The following is a 21650-nucleotide window of genomic DNA, read 5'->3' as shown; positions in this document are numbered from 1 at the left end:
AGAACAAGTAATGGACTTCCTACAACATTCTGTTCCATCTCACACCATAGGTTGGAAACTGGCTGCCTGTGAGTTAGGGAATTACTGTCGCAATATGTTTGGTGTGGTGCCATAAGTGGGAAGCATGGACTGCTGGTGAATGGCGATGCACTGTGTACAGTAATGAATCACAGTTCTGCAGCATCTTGGATCACCATCTTTGGCCAGTATGGCAGCAATCGGGGGTGAGGTCCTTTACTTCCAACACTTGGGATAGGCATAGTTGTGTTTACACCTGACTTCATGGTGTGGGAAGCCATTGGATATGACTTTAAGTCATGGTTGGTACCGTGTCAAGGAACTCTGACAGCACAATGGTATGTAACAGACATCTTGTCATTCTCATGTTTGATCTCTTCTGCGACAGCAATGTGGTGTCATTTTTCAACAGGACAACATGCGTCCACACGTGATTTGTGTTTCTATGAACTGTCTTCAAGATGTTGAGGTACTTTTGTGGTCAGCAAGATCCACAGATCTGTCCCCAATAGAAGATTTGTTGGACGTCTCTGATATCATCTCCATACAAAAGGGCTAGTTAATACAGTTGTGATACAGGTAGCCTCAGCAGTAAATACAAAGGTCTTATGACATTCTTCCCAAATGAAAGAATGCACACATCCAGGCCAGGGATGATACAATGTCATACTGATAAGTGGGCTCATACTGTCAAGTTCTTTGTAAATTTGACTCGATTTTGTAAGCCTAATCACTGAGTTAACATCACATACCCTCTCAACCTGCGAAGTTTCATTTTGTTTCCCCCTCGCTCCTGGGTGCTTCAGTTTCTTTGTCAGGAGTGTTTACATAATCTTTATACCTACATTTTCTATTGGCTTGTCCTATGCAGTATGTGCATAAAATGTAGCAGGGCGGGAGCAACATACATAAAACGTCAGAGAAGTCTAATTGTCTGAAGCGATCTGAAGGGAACACCCACATGAATCTAATTGTAACCAACGCTGATGCCAGGCTGAGATTCACTGGAAGAATTCTACAGAATTGTAACTAAACCACAAAGGAAGTGGCTTAAGAAAACACTCGTTGTAATATTACTATTGCTCGTTAGTCGTGTACCTATACCAGGCGGAGTTAGCAGAGGAGTTAGAGAAGATCCAGAGAAGGGCAGTATGTGTCGTCAGAGGTTTGTTTAGTAACCGCGAGTGCATTATGGATTTACTCAAGCTGCAGTGGCAGAGAGTAATTTTGCATCGCAAAGAGGACAACAATTAGAATCCTAAGACACCCAAACAAGAGTTGGGCAACATATTACTTTCCTCAAATCATTCTCAAATGAAACAAAGGAGAGAAAACCACAGTGGTATGATAAATACCCTCCTCCACAAGAAGTTAGCTATATGAGGAAATTAAGTATCGATTTTGTTGAAATGATTATTGCATTCTTTTTATTTATAGTGGCACATGTTTATCACATGTTACATTCAACATGAGCACCATTCACATCCCGAGAAGATTCCAATCTGCCGGCTGCGGCACGAAAGAAATTCCGGAGCATTGTGGTGTTGTAGCTGCAGCAGGTTGTTTAATTCGGCTCGGAGCTTCGCGAATCAGTTGGTGCTGTGTCGGCGAAACATACACCACTTGGTAAACTCCCAGACAAAGGGGTCCGTGCCGCTCAGATAATGGGTCCTGCGTGCCCAATTCACCTTCCAGGAAACACAGCATCCAAAAACGTATACACACACCTGTGGCAGAATGCTGAGGTGTCCCGTTCCGGTAGAAGTAAACATTATGCTCAAGTTCACCCCGCACAAGTATCAGCCTCAATGATGCAGTTATCTCGGTTAACTCTTCCACAAGGTTGCCTCGTCGCTGCGTAAGACCTGATGGAGGATGCTGCGATTTGCATCTACTTCCAGCAAATCCTGACACACGTTCATACGCTCTGCCAAAACAGCGTCACGTAAGTAGTGGAGAACCCGCAGATGGTACGGCGTTTTCTTCAGAGCGTGTCCCAACATTTTATGTACAGTCGAGCGAGGAACATCCACTTCCAGCGGCAATCGCCACACCGATCTTGGACTGCGTTCAGTGGATGTTCTAATATCTTATACCCGGTCAGCAGAGGTCGATGGGCGTCGTTGTCCGGTTTCCTTCAGAAAGGTACCAATGTGCTTAAACTTCTTCACTAATTGTTGAAATGCTTTCTCTTTAGGTCCAGGTATATGGGAAAGGCTATCAAATCTCGCCCAAATTTCACCATACGACAACCTCTGCAACTTCCACGTCACTACAGCTATCCTCTCCTGCACAGTTAACACTAAGCCTATTCAGGTACCTATAACAACAGAACACATGTTTAGTGGTGCCATGAAGCCAATCTATCGTTTTCAGCACCAACTACAACTTTTCCATCTACGATGTACCTGCGTGGGTGCAAAGTTTAAGCATTTTTCCAACACTGAAACCGTGACGTCATCCAGTTCCTTAATTGTAAGATTAATCATAGTCCGTTGACAAGTATCATTTCTTGATATCAAGTGTTGACGACAAAGACGTTGAAATTTAGAGCACTGCCTACTAGAAGCACTTCTGTGCACTCAATCTGATAAAGCATTCCCACCATGGAATGCATTTCTTCTGTTGAACAAGTTGTCTTTCGTCTTCCGGAAGAGCAGAAGGAAGAGATTAGACAGGAGGTTTCTCACCTTTTGCGTCGGGCTCGGCCTCCACGAAGTAACATTTCTCCAGCCGAACGAGCAGCTATTCGGTCTATTAGAGAGGACCCTGAACTGTTAATTTTACCAGCAGACAAAGGTAATGTTACCGTTTTAATCTCTAAGGCAGATTATGTGAATAAGATGTATGATTTACTTAAGGATCCGTCGTATCGTATAGTACAGAAGGATCCCACGGATCGCATAAAACGGACAACGATTTCACTTCTGAAGAAGACTTCCTTACCTGAGGACACTACCAAAAAACTACGCCCTGGTGCGGCCGTTACACCTAGATTATACGGCTTGCCAAAGATCCATGCGCCCTATTGTTTCTAATTTGGGTGCACCAACTTACAACTTGGCAAAATATTTAGCGTCGGCTCTCAGCCCTCATGTGGGTAAATGTGAACACCATATTTCCAATTACACGAATTTTATTCAGCGCTTAAAGTTGCTTCGTCTTGGTACCTCTGATTTACTTGTTAGTTTTGATGTGGTGTCACTGTTTACTCGCGTCCCTCTTGAAGAGTCATTGATTTTAATTAATGAAAAACTTGATACGGAAATGACGAAGCTCTTCCGTCATGTTCTGACGTCCACCTATTTTTTTATTTGATGACAAATATTTCGAACAAACTGACGGTATGCCTATGCGGAGTCCTTTATCCCCCATTGTCGCTAATCATTTTGTGGAGGACTTTGAGGATATTGCCCTGAAAATCTCTTTTTTGAAGCCTTCGTTTTTTCTGAGATATGTTTCTTGTTTGGTCACATGGAATTGACTCTTTGCACCGGTTATTAGACCGTTGTAATTGTCTTCATCCGAACATCAAATTCACAATGGAAACTGAAAAGTAGGGAAAGTTACCTTTTTCCTATGTACTAGTTTATAGAACCCCTCCATGAACCATGGACCTTGCCGTTGGTGGGGAGGCTTGCGTGCCTCAGCGATACAGATAGCCGTACTGTAGGTGCAACCACAACGGAGGGGTATCTGTTGAGAGGCCAGACAAACGTGTGGTTCCTGAAGAGGGGCGGCAGCCTTTTCAGTAGTTGCAGGGGCAACAGTCTGGATGATTGACTGATCTGGCCTTGTAACACTAACCAAAACGGCCTTGCTGTGCTGGTACTGCGAACGGCTGAAAGCAACGGGAAACTGTGGCCGTAATTTTTCCCAAGGGCATGCAGCTTTACTGCATGGTTAGTAGCATGGAGAGCTGCATTAAACCAGTCTCTGGACTGAAGACCACAACAACACAGTTTATAGAAAAGAAGACGGTACTCCTGGACACAGTGTTTACAGGAAACCGACTCATACCGACAGGTATTTACAAGTTTCCATCCACCTTTTCAACGTACAGGAGTCCTTCGGACCTTGGTTAAACGAACATATGCTGTCTCGGATGCTCAGAATTTACCACAGGAGCTGCAACATCTTAAGGACGTGTTAATAATAACGGCTATACGGACCGACAAATTCGAAGTGCTTTTGAGTTTGGACCTGTACCTGAACCTTCTGAAGACACCTTTAGGTCTGTGGCTTTTCTTCCGTATGCTAGGAATGTGTCCGCCAAGATAGGTAGACTCTTGAAGAAATATGAGCTCAGATGTGTTTTTCGTCCGCCAGCCAAGATTCGAGCACGTCTTGGCACGGTTAAAGATGATTTAGGTTTGAGGAAGTCTAGTGTTTACAAAATACCGTATGAGTTTTTTCTGAGGTACTAATGAAGCTAAAAACATACTATCGTAATAGCAATAACTATTAGTCTGCGACTAAAGGAAATGCTTATATAATGTCCGTCCGACATCAACCCATCGAACATTCATGGGACCGTGTAGAGGTCAGTTCGTACCGTCAACGACAGGTGTATTGAACATCATCGCTATACGCAATTATTACAACCAGAAAAATTTGCGGTGGCTGAGCATTGCCTTACAGAGGGACACAGGATGCTATACAATGAGACGCAAGTAGTTGCAAATGCTCCGCGGTACTGTATCTAGCGCATGCGCTGTTGTTCTTCCGATGCATATAAAGGTGCAGTCATTTGCGAGTGGAATCAGTTATCGGCGAGAGAAGCGTAGCTTTCCTCACCTGATGATGGCGGCCAGGTGGACCGCTGAAATATTGTGTTCAGATGACAGTTTGATCCGGCTGGAAACCCGACAAGAATCTGATATACTAATACGCCGGGAACGTCTACATAGTCACAATACTGCGTGATATAACCACAGAAATCAATGTGAGAAGACGAACGTATCCGTTGGGGCAGTGTGGAGAAATTTGGCGTTGTTGGACTATGGCAGAAGACGACCGACGCGAGTAACTTTGCTAAGGCATATCATCTGCAGCTCCTCTCCTGGGCTCGTACCCATATCGGTTGGACTGGAAAACCGTGGGCTGGTCAGATGAGTCCCGATTTCAGTTGGTAACAGCTGATGATAGGGTTCGAGTATGACGCATACCCACGAAGCCATGGAACCAGGTGGTCAACAAGGCACTGTGGAAGCCTAGTGGTGGGCTCCATAATGGTGTGGGCTGTGTTTAGATGGAATGAACTGATAATTTAATGGAAATGGTTATGTTCGGCTACTTGGAGACCACTTGCAGCCATTCATGGGCTTCATGTTCCCAACCGAAGATGGAATTTTTATAGATGACAATGCGCATGTCACCGGGCCACAGTTGTTTGCGACTGGTGTTAAGAACATTATGGAGAATTCACGCGAATAATTTGCACACCAAAATCGTCCGACATCAACCCATCGAACATTCATGGGACCGTGTAGAGGTCAGTTCGAGCAAAAAATCCTGCACCGTCAACACTTTCGCAATTACGGTCGGCTGTAGAGGTAGCATGGCTCAGTATTTCTGCAGGGGACTTCCAACGACTTGTTGAGCCAATTACACGTCGAGTTGCTGAACTACCCAGGGCAAAAGGAGGTCCGACACGATATTAGGAAGTATTCCATGACTTTTGTCACCTCAGAGTAAACATTAATGGCTTGCTAGTGAGGCACGTATTTGGAGGTACTAATGAAGCTAAAAACATACTATCGTAATAGCAATAACTATTAGTCTGCAACTAAAGGAAATGCTGATATAATGTTGTTCAGTGCACAGTCTTCAGTTATCAATAGAAATATCTGCACTTACACGCCTAACACCTTGTATATGGCAGTTGTTGTTTAGCATGGAAGCGATTTTACAATGTAACGTCCACGCTGGTTGATAGGAGTCGATGAACAACAACCTCGGTCTGACAACTTATGTGTAGGGATTTTCAAGATTCGTATCATTGGTCCCTAGTTTATTAATTGGGACCTAAACAGACAGAAATTCCTAACAGTAGCTATAGTACCTCGCAAATTCGGCGTTGTAGAAAATATTGATTACAAGAAGGGACAGGATGTGTTACAACAGCGGGGAATAACTTCCATCGTAACATAGGGAGCTGTAGAGGGTAGCAACTGTAGGCAAAGATGGAGATTGGAACACATCCAATAAATAATTGATGACACTTGGTGTGAATACTACTCTGAGAAGAAGAGGTTGGCATTGGAGAGTAACTCCTGGCAGGTCGTATCAAAGCAAACAGAAGATTGATGACTCGGCAAAAAATGTTTGTAGAGCGGCGTGCAATATTATGTTTTAGGTATTGGGGGTGTTGATAAAATATCGATACATCGATACCTTTTGCAAAAATATACATAAATGTCAGCGATATTTTTACTCAAGGTATATCAATATATCTATACCAAAATCGCAATTTCTAGTGCCGATATTTTTATTTTGAATTTTTTTATATAATTTTTGGTAAATATTTGAAGTTGTTCTTTTGAAATTTTAGTCGAAAATTATTTTACTTTCAGTGTGTGAAGGAGTCTCACTGCCTTTTGACCTTTGATCACGTCCAGTCTTTCTCCTTGATTGTGTGAAGCAAGTATATGTGGCACAAAAAAAGAAATCCCATTGCAAGTAGGGGGAGGGGGGGGGGGCGTGTGAACGGAATAACAACGTTTTCGATGTGAAGAAATAGCACGTAAGTTTCGTTAAAAATGTGCTATTTCTCCATATCAGAGTTCTTCAAATACAGGTGATGAAAATTATGAACAAAAATTTAAATGACAAGACCGGTCATCGCAGTGGGCGGAGATGTGTAAGGAAAATGCTGAGGTAACCGGCACTCGGCGCTGAGAACAGAAATTGCAACTGGTTCACATTACAACTGCAAGTCGCTGGCGTTGGCAGAAATGGAAAACAGGAAGTCGACATAATGTGTTCTGAACAAATCCGATATGTGATGAAAGTGAAGGGCGGATCCATAGCAAACTTTTTACTATGCTATTTGCATGCAGCTACCATTGTTAGAAAAGTGGTTATTGCCAAAGCTGAACGTGCGTTGTTTTCCTTTCAATTCTTGCTCTAAGGGCGTATAGGCAAGTTGCTAGCTTGCTGACGTACAGAATATCTATTAATAATCAATACTTAAAGATACAGCTCTAAAACCGGCAGTATATTTACAGTATGCAGCTGATATTTTTATAGGCCGGTACGTCGATATATCGATATATTCTTTGGTATATCTAGAGCCGATAATGACACTTTTTTAAATATCGATATTCGTATTCCTGACATTTTCAAAAATATCAACAGGTAAGGCATGTCACAAAGCCACTCGACTTGTTTCCGTAGTTCTCTCACAGGCTTTCTTGTCAGCAGCGGACAGTAGTGGAAAAAATAGAACTGGCCAGCAAGATATTTATAAGCCTGACGGGGAACCGACCCTTGTTAATGAACAGGAGAACAATCCATCACGCAAAATGCTGGAAACTGTGACTTCAGTGCACCAGTCAAGATTTTAAAGCTGGAAGTGTTTTGGTAAAACCATCACCAAAGTATGCAATGCAAAACCTAGTGGCAAAATGACGCGAAATGAGCTCCGTACCGAACAGAAATGCAAACTAGCCGAAAACAGTTGGTCGAGAAAAGGAAAGCCTGCAAGAAACGCCGACGAAATCTTAAATCCGTTTATCTGTGCAAGAAGGAATTAAGGGATTGTCGTGTCGAAACATTATCAAAAAGAACCAGATTCTGTATCTTCACAAATTTACTGATGTACATGACGCATCTCGTGGTCGTGCGGTAGCGTTCTCGCTTCCCACGCCCGGGTTCCCGGGTTCGATTCCCGGCGGGGTCAGGGATTTTCTCTGCCTCGTGATGGCTGGGTGTTGTGTGATGTCCTTAGGTTAGTTACGTTTAAGTAGTTCTAAGTTCTAGGGGACTGATAACCATAGATGTTAAGTCCCATAGTGCTCAGAGCCATTTTTTTAAATGTACAAGAGTCACAGCGTCCAGACGAACTCAACGCGTGTTGAGTTCTGCCGAAATTTACACTCTTTAGCGGTGTGTCCGCTGATATGAAACTTTCTGGCATATTAAAACTGTGTGCCGGACCGAGACTCGAACTCTTGGGTAGCTCACTCAATAGAGCGCTTGAGAGCGAAAGGCAAAGGTCCCGACTTCGAGTCTTGGTCCGGCACACAGTTTAAATCTGCCAGGAAGTTTCTCATATCAGCGCACACTCCGCTGCAGAGTGAAAATTTCATTACGGACACATCCCCCCAGGCTGTGTCTAAGCCATGCCTCCCTAACATCCTTTCTCCCAGGAGTGCTAGTCTTGCAAGGTTCGCAGAAGAGCTTGTGTGTAAGATTTGGAACGTAGCAGACGAGGTAATGGCGGAACCGGCACACAGCTTTAATCTGCCAGGAAGATGCATATGTGTATCAACCCACAAAAGACAAACGACTGCATGGATGTTTTCAGCAAGACGGAGCAACAGCACTCATTGCATGACAACCTTATACGAGTGCATGAGGTGTTCAGAGAGGAGAAGATACCCAAAGGAGAGAGTGACATCTCCTGTCCGTCTCGCTCTCCTGGTGTCTGTGATTTCACCTGTGAGGTAAATTAAAGTCAGGTCTACTACAGTCCCCGCACACTGGAGGAGCTACAGCAGAACACTGGAAATGTTGTTGCTGTCATCCCTCAGGCACAGCTGCTACGCGTGTCTCACTGTTTCATAAAGTGAGGAGAGCGCTGCATCGTTGTCAACGACGGCCATTTCCAACATCTTCTGTGTTGTTCATTTACAAGGGTCAATACGCCGTCAGCCTCCGGAATAAAGAGTGTTTATAACAAGTCCCTTAGAATTTCTGCCTCGATATTAATAATTCTGACTTTTTTGCGAGAAATCTACAAGAATGTACACGACAGAGCACTGTGAGCAATGTCGTATGAGGAAGCGTGGAACGATTCCAAGCGCAAATTTCACAAAACCAACTCCTACAAGACACGACATCAAGAAAGCTGTCAATAAATTCATGCGAACTGCTCGTGCTACTAACGAACAGCGTTCGGGAAGGTCGGCCGTAGCAGATGAAACTATAGAAGAGACTCACGAAGAAGTTACTCGCACCACCTCAGGATCAACTGGAAGACTAACAATGAATTTAGTATACGTCTCTCTCTCTCTCTCTCTCTCTCTCTCTCTCTCTCTCTCACACACACACACACACACACACACACACACACACACACACACACAACCACTATGTGGAAATCACTGCGGCTGGAGCCGGCCGAAGTGGCCGGTGCGGTTAAAGGCGCTGCAGTCTGGAATCTGGAACCGCAAGACCGCTACGGTCGCAGGTTCAAATCCTGCCTCGGGCATGGATGTTTGTGATGTCCTTAGGTTAGTTAGGTTTAACTAGTTCTAAGTTCTAGGGGACTAAAGACCTCAGAAGTTGAGTCCCATCGTGCTCAGAGCCATTTGAACCATTTGAACTGCGGCTGGAATTGAATAAACATTCCTATCTTGTCGAAATTGTCCATAAACTTGAAGAACGTTGTCTATACCGTCATATAAGCTTTGCGTTACGACTTTTTGGATGTCGTTAGAAATGCAAATTTAATGTAGCACATTGTGTTCAGCTACGAGGTAACATTTCGCATCTGTGGCTGGCTCTGAGCACTATGGGACTCAACTGCTGAGGTCATTAGTCCCCTAGAACTTAGAACTAGTTAAACCTAACTAACCTAAGGACATCACAAACATCCATGCCCGAGGCAGGATTCGAACCTGCGACCGTAGCGGTCTTGCGGTTCCAGACTGCAGCGCCTTTAACCGCACGGCCACTTCGGCCGGCCTCGCATCTGTGTACATGTGGATAGACATGGTTGTAGGATTTGAGCAGGCCAACAGCGAATGGGAACGTGACACGCCAAAGGGAAATGTGTGGATGGGAATTGCAAGATCGAAAGTATATCGACCATACGTGTCTGCTGAGAAAACAATAATCGGTAACACCTATCTTGACCTAACGGAATGGTTTTTGGAACCACAGTTGATTCAGGTTGACATTTTCGATACTGCTGTCTACCAACAAGATGGATCAGCTCGATAGTTTTCAGTAGTTATCTTGGCCAACGTGAATTCCGCTTTTCCAGGGAGATGCATTCGCAGCGCATCTCTAAGACTGGGTTCCCTGTTCTCTCGATATGAGCCCAGTAGACTCTCCGTCTAGGGATTTATCACCTCCAAGGTGTATCGTGTGAAAAACAATAAATTCACCAACTGAAATACCATATTTTTGCAGCTGTGGGAAAAATAACGCCAAATTTATCAGCAAATGTGTTCCGGGTTATCCAGGAACGATGGGTGGTATGTGTAGGGCGTTCGACAGCGAGGTCACCATCGCCCTTACTCAACTAATTGGATACGAATGCGGTTTCGTTTTGTAAAAAGTATGCACCAAAAGGTAAAATATAAAGTGTAATCCTCAGCCACCCTGAGACACTCTCTCTCACACCAAAAGATGCATGTCTCAAGAAAGTTTGTGATTAAAACATACAGGCTATAACTACACAACTGTGCCTCGTCGATAAATGGGAAATGAAGCAATCGCCCTGAAAACACATCAGAATGTTCTACCTAGGATACTACTGACAAGGGAACCTCCCCATCGCACTCCCCTCAGATTTAGTTATAAGTTGGCACAGTGGATAGGCCTTGAAAAACTGAACACAGATCAATGGAGAAAACAGGAAGAAGTTGTGTGGAACTAGGAAAAAAATAGGCATAATATACAAACTGAGTAGTCCATGTTTAAGATATACAGCAATAAGGAGACACTGTGCTCAGGAACGCCGTGGTCTCGTGGTTAGCGTGAGCAACTGCGGAACGAGAGGACCTTGGTTCAAGTTTTGCCTAGAGTGAAAATTTTAATTTTTTATTTTCAGACAATTATCAAAGTTCAGGCACTCACACAAAATCAACTTCGATCTCCAAAATTCCAGGACATGTTCAGATTTGCTTGAACATATGCAGGATTTGACGTTCTACACACGGAAAAATTTGAAAACGTTAAAAACATGTTTTGACAGAACACAGGGAAAACTGAGCGACTGTGGAACTGTTGCATTCATTTGTTGCAGTTTATGTGACAAACTCTTATGTTTTCATCACTTTTTTTGGGACTGATTATCACAACCACAAGAAAACCTAAATCGGGCAAGGTAGAAGAATCTTTTTACCCATTCGCCAAGTGTACAAGTTAGGTGGGTCGACAACCTATTGCTGTCATGTGACGCACATGCCGTCACCAGTGTCGTATAGAATATATCAGACGTGTTTTCCTGTGGAGGAATCGGTTGACCTATGACCTTGCGATCAAATGTTTTCGGTTCCCATCGGAGGGGCACGTCCTTTCGTCTACTGATCGCACAGTTTTGCGGTGCGGTCGCAAAACACAGACACCAAACTTATTATAGTGAACAGAGACGTCAATGAACGAACGGACAGATCATAACTTTGCGAAAATAAAGAAAATAAACCTTTCATCGGAGGAAAGACTTGAACCAAGAACCTTTTGTTACGCAGGTGCACACGATAACCACGGGACCACGACGAACCTGAACTTACACTATCCTTTATGTTGCCTATCTTGCAGATGGACTAGTCCGTTTGTATATTTTGCTTATTTTTTTCATAGTTCCATACAACTTCTTCCTGTTTTCTCGAGTGATCTGTGTTCAGTGTTTCAAGGCCTATCCACTTTGCCAACGTATAACTAAATCTGAGGGGGGTGCGATGGGGAGGTTCCCTTGTGAGAAGATCACACATAACGCAGAATTTTAAAATACGGACAACATTTGATTCATAATCTAGAATGCCAGGTCGGCTGGTAAGTTGGTTGGAGCCCACATGGTTTGGTATAAAACGCATTCTGTTAAAATGTGGTTTACCGACACCTGTGCACCACAAGCACTGCATACTGATGGATCCTCCTGCCTGAGGAGGAATCCATGACTCGGAGGACAGTGCCCTATCCCGAGGCCCGTTAAGAGCCCTGCCCCCCTCCACGGCAGCCTGAAGGAGAAACGTCAATGTCGTGACACTGGTTGCACCGACTGCAGTTTGTTGTTCCACTCCAGCTTCCACAGACGCGCGACCCTGTGCCTCGACAGTTAAGTAACTGCATCTAAGAGGGCAACACATTCAGAAACTGTACAGGGTGATTCAAAAAGAATACCACAACTTTAAAAATGTGTATTTAATGAAAGAAACAGAATATAACCTTCTGTTATACATCATTACAAAGAGTATTTAAAAAGGTTTTTTTTCACTCAAAAACAAGTTCAGAGATGTTCAATATGGCCCCCTCCAGACACTCGAGCAATATCAACCCGATACTCCAACTCGTTCCACACTCTCTGTAGCATATCAGACGTAACAGTTTGGATAGCTGCTGTTATTTCTCGTTTCAAATCATCAATGGTGGCTGGGAGAGGTGGCCGAAACACCATATCCTAAACATACCCCCATAAGAAAAAATCGCAGGGGGTAAGATCAGGGCTTCTTGGAGGCCAGTGATGAAGTGCTCTGTCACGGGCTGTCTGGCGGCGGATCCATCGCCTCTGGTAGTTGACGTTCAGGTAGTTACGGACAGATAAGTGCCAATGTGGTGGCGCTCCATCCTGCTGAAATATGAATTATTGTGCTTCTTGTTCGAGCTGAGGGAACAGCCAATTCTCTAACATCTCCAGATACTGTAGTCCAGTTACAGTAGCACCTTCGAAGAAAAAGGGACCAAAAACTTTATTGGCTGAAATGGCACAGAAAACGTTCACCTTAGGCGAGTCACGTTCATACTGAGTTGTTTCCCGCGGATTCTCAGTGCCCCATATACAGACATTGTGACGATTGACTTTCCCGTTAGTGTGGAAAGTTGCTTCATCACTAAACACAATCTTTGAAACGAAAGATTCATCTGTTTCCATTTGAGCAAGGATAAAATCACAGAAATCGATTCTTTTAATCTTATCAGCTGCAGACAATGCTTGAACCAATTTCAGACGATAAGGTTTCATAACTAACCTTTTCCGTAGGACTCTCCATACAGTTGATTGTGGAATTTGCAGCTCTCTGCTAGCTCTGCGAGTCGATTTTCCTGGGCTGCGAACAAATGCTTGCTGGATGCGTGCTACATTTTCATCACTCGTTCTCGGCCGTCCAGAACTTTTCTCTTTGCACAAACACCCATTCTCTGTAAACTGTTTATACCAACATTTAATACACCACCTATCAGGAGGTTTAACACCATACTTCGTTCGAAATGCACGCTGAACAACTGTCGTCGATTCACTTCTGCCGTACTCAATAACACAAAAAGCTTTCTGTTGAGCGGTCGCCATCTTAGCATCAACTGACGCTGACACCTAGTCAACAGCGCCTCAAGCGAACAAATGTACAACTAAATGAAACTTTATAGCTCCCTTAATTCGCCGACAGATAGTGCTTAGCTCTGCCTTTTGTCGTTGCAGAGTTTTAAATTCCTAAAGTTGTGGTATTCTTTTTGAATCACCCTGTATTTTCCTAGCAGGTATTGTTAGCTGCTTCATCCGATTCTTCATTACCGAGAATGATCACGTGCCCTGGTGCACAGCAGGATGACACTTTCTTGCTCTGTATTTGTAAATGGAAAAGGTTGTCGTGGATCAGCTGAAGATACTTTTCTATTGAACACCTGTAATGGATAGCCTAAACGCTACTTAGGGAGTCGGTGCAGATAAGAAATTTGGTAGTAGGATAACTTCTCGTCTTTCCAGTGCACTCAAGACTGCACGTAATTCAGCGTCATACACTTTGAATTCACCACGTAAGCGAAACTCGACAACTTCTGGAAATAACACAGCGCAGCCGACTGAGAGATTTTGATTAGACCCATTAGTGTAAATGACCACATAGTAATAGCGCTCGGATAAAATTCTGTAAAAGATCGACTTAAAAACGTAGCCTGCAGTAAAATTCTTGTTTTACACTGATAAACAATACTGGGTCTCCGTATCAACTACGGTGGCGAACGACTCCAGCCTCGAAGAAGCACAGGAAGGCGGTCAGCACTGAGTGCCGCTAAGTCATGCTGCATGCGAATCCCGAATGCCTTCACTGCTCGTGGACTATATCTGAATAGTAACTACGTTGGAAGGGATGGAACGGAGTGAAGTGCCGGCAACTGTGGGGTGGGGAGTGGGTGCATACATGACACAGCATGAGAACCAGCCACTGGATGTGAGTGGTGGTTTACCAGCTCAAAATGAGAGGCTAGGAACCGGACTTGTCCTATATGATCCTGTCCGTCCCGACAGCTGAGTGGTCAGTGCGGTGGTTTTTTACGCCAAGGGGCTCGGGTTCGATTCCCCGCTGGGTCGGAGATTTTCTCCGCTCAGTGACTGGGTGTTGTGTTGTCCTCATTATCATTTCATCCTCATCAGTGGAAGGCAACGGGAAACCACCACTGGAATCACTTCCCTGGACGCTCATGCGGTGGACCTCTCTGACGAGGCTTCCCCCATGACAGGACCTGCCCTAAGGCAGAACACAAAGTTTTATATGCTCCGTCTGGTCGAATCCCCTCATGGTGAACATCAAGGAGTGATCCTTAAGATAAGACAGCCTAACCGAACTGCAAACCGTGCATCCATAGTCAAAATGGGATCGCTTTTAAAACTGGAGCCGACATGTTCCATCTGCCCCCCATGACCTGTGGTCGAGGTATTTTAAAATATTCAATGCCTTTAAATCTTGGGTTTTAATATTGTTGAGAAGTGGTAACCATGTCAGTTGATCATCAAATGTGAGACCCAGAAACCTCACTGAACTTTTAAAATTGAGAACATTGTCCTTCAATTTAATTATGGGCAGGTTAAAAGAGCGACAGGCACGATTAAAATTAACAGAAACATATTCCTCTGAGGAAAATCAAAAACTGCACTATCTGCCCACTTCTTCAACCGTCGTATTGTCAGTTGCAACTGACGAGTAGTTGTTTCAAGGCTAGAGGAGGAGCAAAATATTACAAAGCTGTCCACGAACACTGAACATCGAAAAGGGGATTTTACCACAAACATATTACCACTGATGGTAATAGCAAAGAGAGTCAGACCTAAAAATCAAAACGCCATATCGAAAAATTGGGACTTGTGCTTACATTCGCATGGTCATGGCATTGAAACACACTAAATTTTTGTTAAGAAACTAGCTGAGTACCTGGCGTTGCCCAGATTTGTATTTATTCCAATTAATTATATCTCTGTGTGCCTCCGCCTCCCCTCTCTCTCTGTCCATATCCTTCTCCTCCATCTGTCTGACAACCTCTTTCACCACCAGTCTGGGCCGAGCGGTGTGGCCGTGCGGTTAAAGGCGCTTCAGTCTGGAACCGCGTGACCGCTACGGTCGCAGGTTCGAATCCTGCCTCGGGCATGGATGTGTGTGATGTCCTTAGGTTAGTTAGGTTTAATTAGTTCTAAGTTCTAGGCGACTGATGACCTCAGAAGTTAAGTCGCATAGTGCTCAGAGCCATTTGAACCATTTGAGCCACCACCAGTCTGTTAACTCGTCTTGCCCTTCTCTCTGTCCATCTGCTTCTTCGCCTTCTCTGTCCATCTGTTTCTCCGCCCTCTCTGTGCATTTGCTTCTCCGCCCTCTCTGTCTATCTGCTCCTTCCCCCTCCATCTGCAACCCCGCACTCTCTTTGTCTATCTGCTCCTACCCCCTCTGTCCATCTCCTTCTCCACCTCTCTGTGTCCATTTCCTCCCACTCGCTCGCTCTCTCTCTCTCTCTCTCCTCTCTCTCCTCATTTCCTCGTATTTCCTTTCTCTAACCATCTCCTCTTCACTTTCTCCGTCGTTTTCTCCTTCCTGTCACTCTGATCACCTACTCCTCCCTCATCTCCCTGTTCATCTCCTCGTCTTTCCTTTCTTTGTGCATTTCCTACTCCACTCTCGAATGTCGCTCTGCAGTTTCGTATTCACGCAGCTCAATGTTTATGACGTCATATCTGTTTAAGTATGTATTGTGCGATGACATAACTTAGCAAGTAAATCCAGTGGTATATGTGGAGACTGTCTTCTAAATATGTTGCGAATAGAGTTATTAGTAAAGAAGTAATACATTAAAAGTTCATCACTGATGCGGTAATTTTACTGCATGAACAGCAAAAATAAAGCAAGCAAGTAAATTTTTTGTTTCATCATTTCGTGTGGGGGGAGGGGAGAGCTGAGTACGAAAAAGGCTCATAAAGATGATAAATTATGTGTAATGTTGATTGCAAGTAAATAAGTGCCCCGTTCTTAAATACTGGATGAATGTAGTGTGGCTGTTTGCATGTTGTGAGCTCCCTTTGAGAAGTAGATTGCTCTTATCCTTGCAGGTGACAAGAGTAGCATTTGTCGACTTCGCAACGGCGTATGATACGGTCAACCACCAGCTACCACTATTCAAGGCCTACAATCTGACTAAAGATTTAGGTCCAACCAGACTCATCTCCTCCCTTCTGCAGCATCGCACGTTCTTCGTCGACTTTCAAGGACAGCGTAGTCGATGGCGGCTACAGAAGAATGGCCTCCCGCAAGGAAGTGTTTTGGCTCCAATTCCGTTTAATATATACACGAACGACCAACCCATAGCCCCAAACACCAGGAGCTTCTTATATGCTGACGACCTCGCTCTAGCGACGCAGAGTACAGATTTTGAATCCGTAGAGAACAAACTCACGAATGCCGTCGAAGGTCTATCCAGATACTACAACACAAACCAGCTTAAATCAAACCCTTCAAAGACCCAAGTGTGTGCTTTTCATTTGAGAAACAAGGAAGCCACTCGCAAGTTGAAAATAAAATGGTCGAGGGTCGATCTGGAATGCTACGACACTCCAAAATATCTAGGAGTGACACTTGACGGATCTCTCACTTTCAAAAGGCACTGCATGAAATGCGAGTCGAAAGTTTCCATCAGAAACAATCTCCTACGGAAACTGGCCGGATCACAGTGGGATAGTCAACCTCAAACAATCCGAACATCTGCAATGGTTCTATGCTATTCTGCGGCAGAGTTTGCCTGTCCTGTTAGGTATAATTCAACTAACGCCAAACAGGTGGATGTAGCTCTCAACGAAATCTGCAGAATTATAACAGGTTGCCTGAAATCCACTCCAGTCGAATGGCTTTACCACCTCGCAGAAATAGCACCACCACCTGTTCGAAGAGAGATAGCTGCGAACAGGGAAAGAAAGGCAGTGGAACAGGAAACTATCCATCCTCTGTATGGTCATGAACCGCATCCGCAACGACTGAAGTCATGGGAGGGTTTCCTTAGGACATTGAAGGAACTTAGAACCACTGCTGAAAAAACTAGGTTCCAACTATGGAGGGCTACGACCTACCTTCCTCCTGGTTGGAAAAGAGTTGTTGAAGCTTTATCTTCAGGTCATGACGTGGAATGGACAACTTTGAAGTCCCTCAATAGACTGAGATCCGGAGTTGGAAGATCAAAAGTTAACTTGGCAAGATGGGGATACACTGATACATATGATATTCGGTGTGACTGTGGAGAAGAGCAGACAGTTCGGCACGTGCTTCGGTGTCGACTGTGCCTAGTCTCCTGTACAGAAGATGATCTTCAACGAGCAACAGAAAATGCACTGAAAGTGACCAGGTTTTGGTCAAAAGGAATTTAATCATAGCTGTGTAAAATGTATGAACATGTGCCTGTATGTTTCTGACTCGAGAATAAAAAAAGAAAGTAGTTCTTTCTAGGCAGTAAGTGATACATGTACCAAGTATGATTGAAATCGATCAAGTGGTTTAGTAGGAGATATGGAACGTACATACATACACACTTGCATACACTTTTATAATACACGGATGGGCTAAAACATTATGACATCCTGCTCAATAGCTTGTTCGACGCTCTTTGGAACGAAACACATTAGTGATTGTGCGTGACAGGGATCCGGCAATTTGTTGGTAGGTTTGTGGAGATATGTGGCATTAGTTGTCTATTCGCAGGTCATGTTATTCGACTTAACAACAGGCCACTGAGTTACGTACGCGGTGATGGTGTCCGAAAGCGACTCAGATGGGTACCATAGGATCTACACTAGGCGAATTTGGTCGCCGAGACATCAACGTGAGTTCAGTATAATGCGCCTCAAACCACTGGAGCACGGTTCTGGCTCCGAGACACGGACAATTAAATTACTGAAAGACAACATGACCGCGGAAGTGGACATCAAGAACGAAGGGATGCACGTGGTTTGCAGCTGTCAGCGTGTCTTCAATTACTACCACAAGTCCCGTATAATACTGCTTTCACCAGCCTTCGTCCGTGGCGCTCTGCACTTTCGAACCGCCGTTCGCCTCGATAACGGCGTTTGTGGAGACGGCCATCGACCTAGTGCAGAAACATGTGGTTCACCTGAAGAGCCGACACGTTTCCATTGATCAATAGTCGAACCGTGATGGTCCCGTGCCCACTGAAATCGTAATGGAACATATCGCTGGGTGAACTTGTGAACATGTAATGATGGTCTGCTGCGGAGTGTCTTGTTCAACAATGTACGATGAACGGTGTGCTCTGAAATAGTTGTGCGTGTACCAGCATTGTGCTGTCTTGAAGAGATGCCACAGATCACCACTTATGCTACTTTACAGGACAGACAAACCTACGAACCCCATGTTCTGTGAAGAGTCGTGGATGTCCTACCATTTAGCACCTATTGATAGTTTACTAAAAATGGTTCAAATGGCTCTGAGCACTACGGGACTTAACATCTATGGCCATCAGTCCCCTAGAACTTAGAACTGCTTAAACCTATCTAACCTAAGGACATCACACAACACCCAGTCATCACGAGGCAGAGAAAATCCCTAACCCCGCCGGGAATCGAACCCGGGAGATAGTTTACTCTGTCCTACCTCTTTTCCTAGATGCTCACGACAATAGCACGCGAACATTCGGCCAGCTTCACCGTTTTCGAGTTACTTGTTCACAGGTTCTGTGTAATAATAATCTGCCCTTTGTCGAAGTCGCTCGTCTCAATGGATTTACCCATTTGCATCCCACATCCTGCTAGGGTGACACCCTGTCCGAGTCTGCTCCTCTTACATTCTATTTCTATCGCGTGACATGTCTGCAACGCCACCAGGCAGCATCCAACGTCGTGGTGAGCAGTGGTTATCATGTTTGGGCACGTCAGTGTACATACACTCCTGGAAATTGAAATAAGAACACCGTGAATTCATTGTCCCAGGAAGGGGAAACTTTATCGACACATTCCTGGGGTCAGATACATCACATGATCACACTGACAGATCCACAGGCACATAGACACAGGCAACAGAGCATGCACAATGTCGGCACTAGTACAGTGTATATCCACCTTTCGCAGCAATGCAGGCTGCTATTCTCCCATGGAGACGATCGTAGAGATGCTGGATGTAGTGCTATGGAACGGCTTGTCATGCCATTTCCACCTGGCGCCTCAGTTGGACCAGCGTTCGTGCTGGACGTGCAGACCGCGTGAGACGACGCTTCATCCAGTCCCAAACATGCTCAATGGGGGACAGATCCGGAGATCTTGCTGGCCAGGGTAGTTGACTTACACCTTCTAGAGCACGTTGGGTGGCACGGGATACATGCGGACGTGCATTGTCCTGTTGGAACAGCAAGTTCCCTTGCCGGTCTAGGAATGGTAGAACGATGGGTTCGATGACGGTTTGGATGTACCGTGCACTATTCAGTGTCCCCTCGACGATCACCAGTGGTGTACGGCCAGTGTAGGAGATCGCTCCCCACACCATGATGCCGGGTGTTGGCCCTGTGTGCCTCGGTCGTATGCAGCCCTGATTGTGGCGCTCACCTGCACGGCGCCAAACACGCATACGACCATCATTGGCACCAAGGCAGAAGCGACTCGTATCGCTGAAGACGACACGTCTCCATTCGTCCCTCCATTCACGCCTGTCGCGACACCACTGGAGGCGGGCTGCACGATGTTGGGGCGTGAGCGGAAGACGGCCTAACGGTGTGCGGGACCGGCTTCATGGAGACGGTTGCGAATGGTCCTCGCCGATACCGCAGGAGCAACAGTGTCCCTAATTTGCTGGGAAGTGGCGGTGCGGTCCCCTACGGCACTGCGTAGGATCCTACGGTCTTGGCGTGCATCCGTGCGTCGCTGCGGTCCGGTCCCAGGTCGACGGGCACGTGCACCTTCCGCCGACCACTGGCGACAACATCGATGTACTGTGGAGACCTCACGCCCCACGTGTTGAGCAATTCGGCGGTACGTCCACCCGGCCTCCCGCATGCCCACTATGCGCCCTCGCTCAAAGTCCTTCAACTGCACATACGGTTCACGTCCACGCTGTCGCGGCATGCTACCAGTGTTAAAGACTGCGATGGAGCTCCGTATGCCACGGCAAACTGGCTGACACTGACGGCGGCGGTGCACAAATGCTGCGCAGCTAGCGCCATTCGACGGCCAACACCGCGGTTCCTGGTGTGTCCGCTGTGCCGTGCGTGTGATCATTGCTTGTACAGCCCTCTCGCAGTGTCCGGAGCAAGTATGGTGGGTCTGACACACCGGTGTCAATGTGTTCTTTTTTCCATTTCCAGGAGTGTAGATTGTGTCGTTTATAGTACATAATTAAATGTTCAAGTGGAAAATTGTAAGTGAGCTTGTAAAGACGTAATTTTTTTTTTTTTTTTTTTTTTGAGTCAGTTTTCATTCTGCCCAGCCTGTATTTGGAGGCTTGTCTTCCTCGGCCGCCTCAGCTCATTAGGGCCGATCGCCAGAGCGGCGAACAGCTGTGGGGAGCGCCACTCACCGTAGAGTCCTGCGGCGGTGAGCAGCCCCGAGACGCCAGTCAGGTAGGCGGCGGTGGGCGGCGCGAGGCGCGCGCAGCAGGGCGCCGCGACGAGCGCGCAGAGGCGGCCGAAGGCGGGCACGGCGGCCGCGAACGCCGCCTCCTGCGTCGAGTAGCCGGGCACCGCCTCGCGCGCCAGCAGCGGCGTCAGCACGCACACCAGCGGCCCGCTCAGCCGCCAGCACGCCTGCTGCGCCGCCGCCGCGTACGTCAGCCGCCTGCGAGCACACACACCACCGACACCTGTAGTCTGCGTTACACTCATAGAGTAACCGTCTCTGGAGTGCGCATTGCGTTCTGCGCATGTTGTCAACATTAAACCTGGACTGTCACGTGTTTTCGGGACTTCGCTGTGCGTGTGTGCTTTCTGCAGCGTTTGAAGTTTATAATATCAAGAGTTTTTGTTGTGTTTCACCGTTTGTTTATAGCGTAATAGCGACGGTGAATTACTGTTGTTGCTACGGATGCAAAGAAAAATATGCGAAAGGAGGGACAGTAACTTTTCATGGGTAAATGGTTCAAATGGCTCTGAGCACTATGGGACTTAACATCTATGGTCATCAGTCCCCTAGAACTTAGAACTACTTAAACCTAACTAACCTAAGGACAGCACACAACACCCAGCCATCACGAGGCAGAGAAAATCCCTGACCCCGCCAG

At 45.7% G+C, this 21650-nt stretch overlaps 1 long non-coding RNA gene across 1 annotated transcript in view; it reads right to left on the bottom strand.

The window, feature by feature from the left end:
* The window catches only part of LOC124606754, a 46651-nt gene extending 25576 nt beyond the window's left edge, over positions 1-21075 (bottom strand). The window contains exon 1 of the long non-coding RNA XR_006978720.1: positions 20952-21075. This is a non-coding gene — a long non-coding RNA (uncharacterized LOC124606754). The remainder of the gene's footprint in view (positions 1-20951) is intronic.
* Positions 21076-21650: the final 575 nt, after the last annotated feature.

Source organism: Schistocerca americana, chromosome 3 (genome assembly GCF_021461395.2).
Source record: "Schistocerca americana isolate TAMUIC-IGC-003095 chromosome 3, iqSchAmer2.1, whole genome shotgun sequence".
NCBI lineage: Eukaryota > Metazoa > Arthropoda > Insecta > Orthoptera > Acrididae > Schistocerca > Schistocerca americana.
Note: the sequence above shows the minus strand (reverse complement) of the source record. Positions and strands in the feature narration are given on the sequence as shown.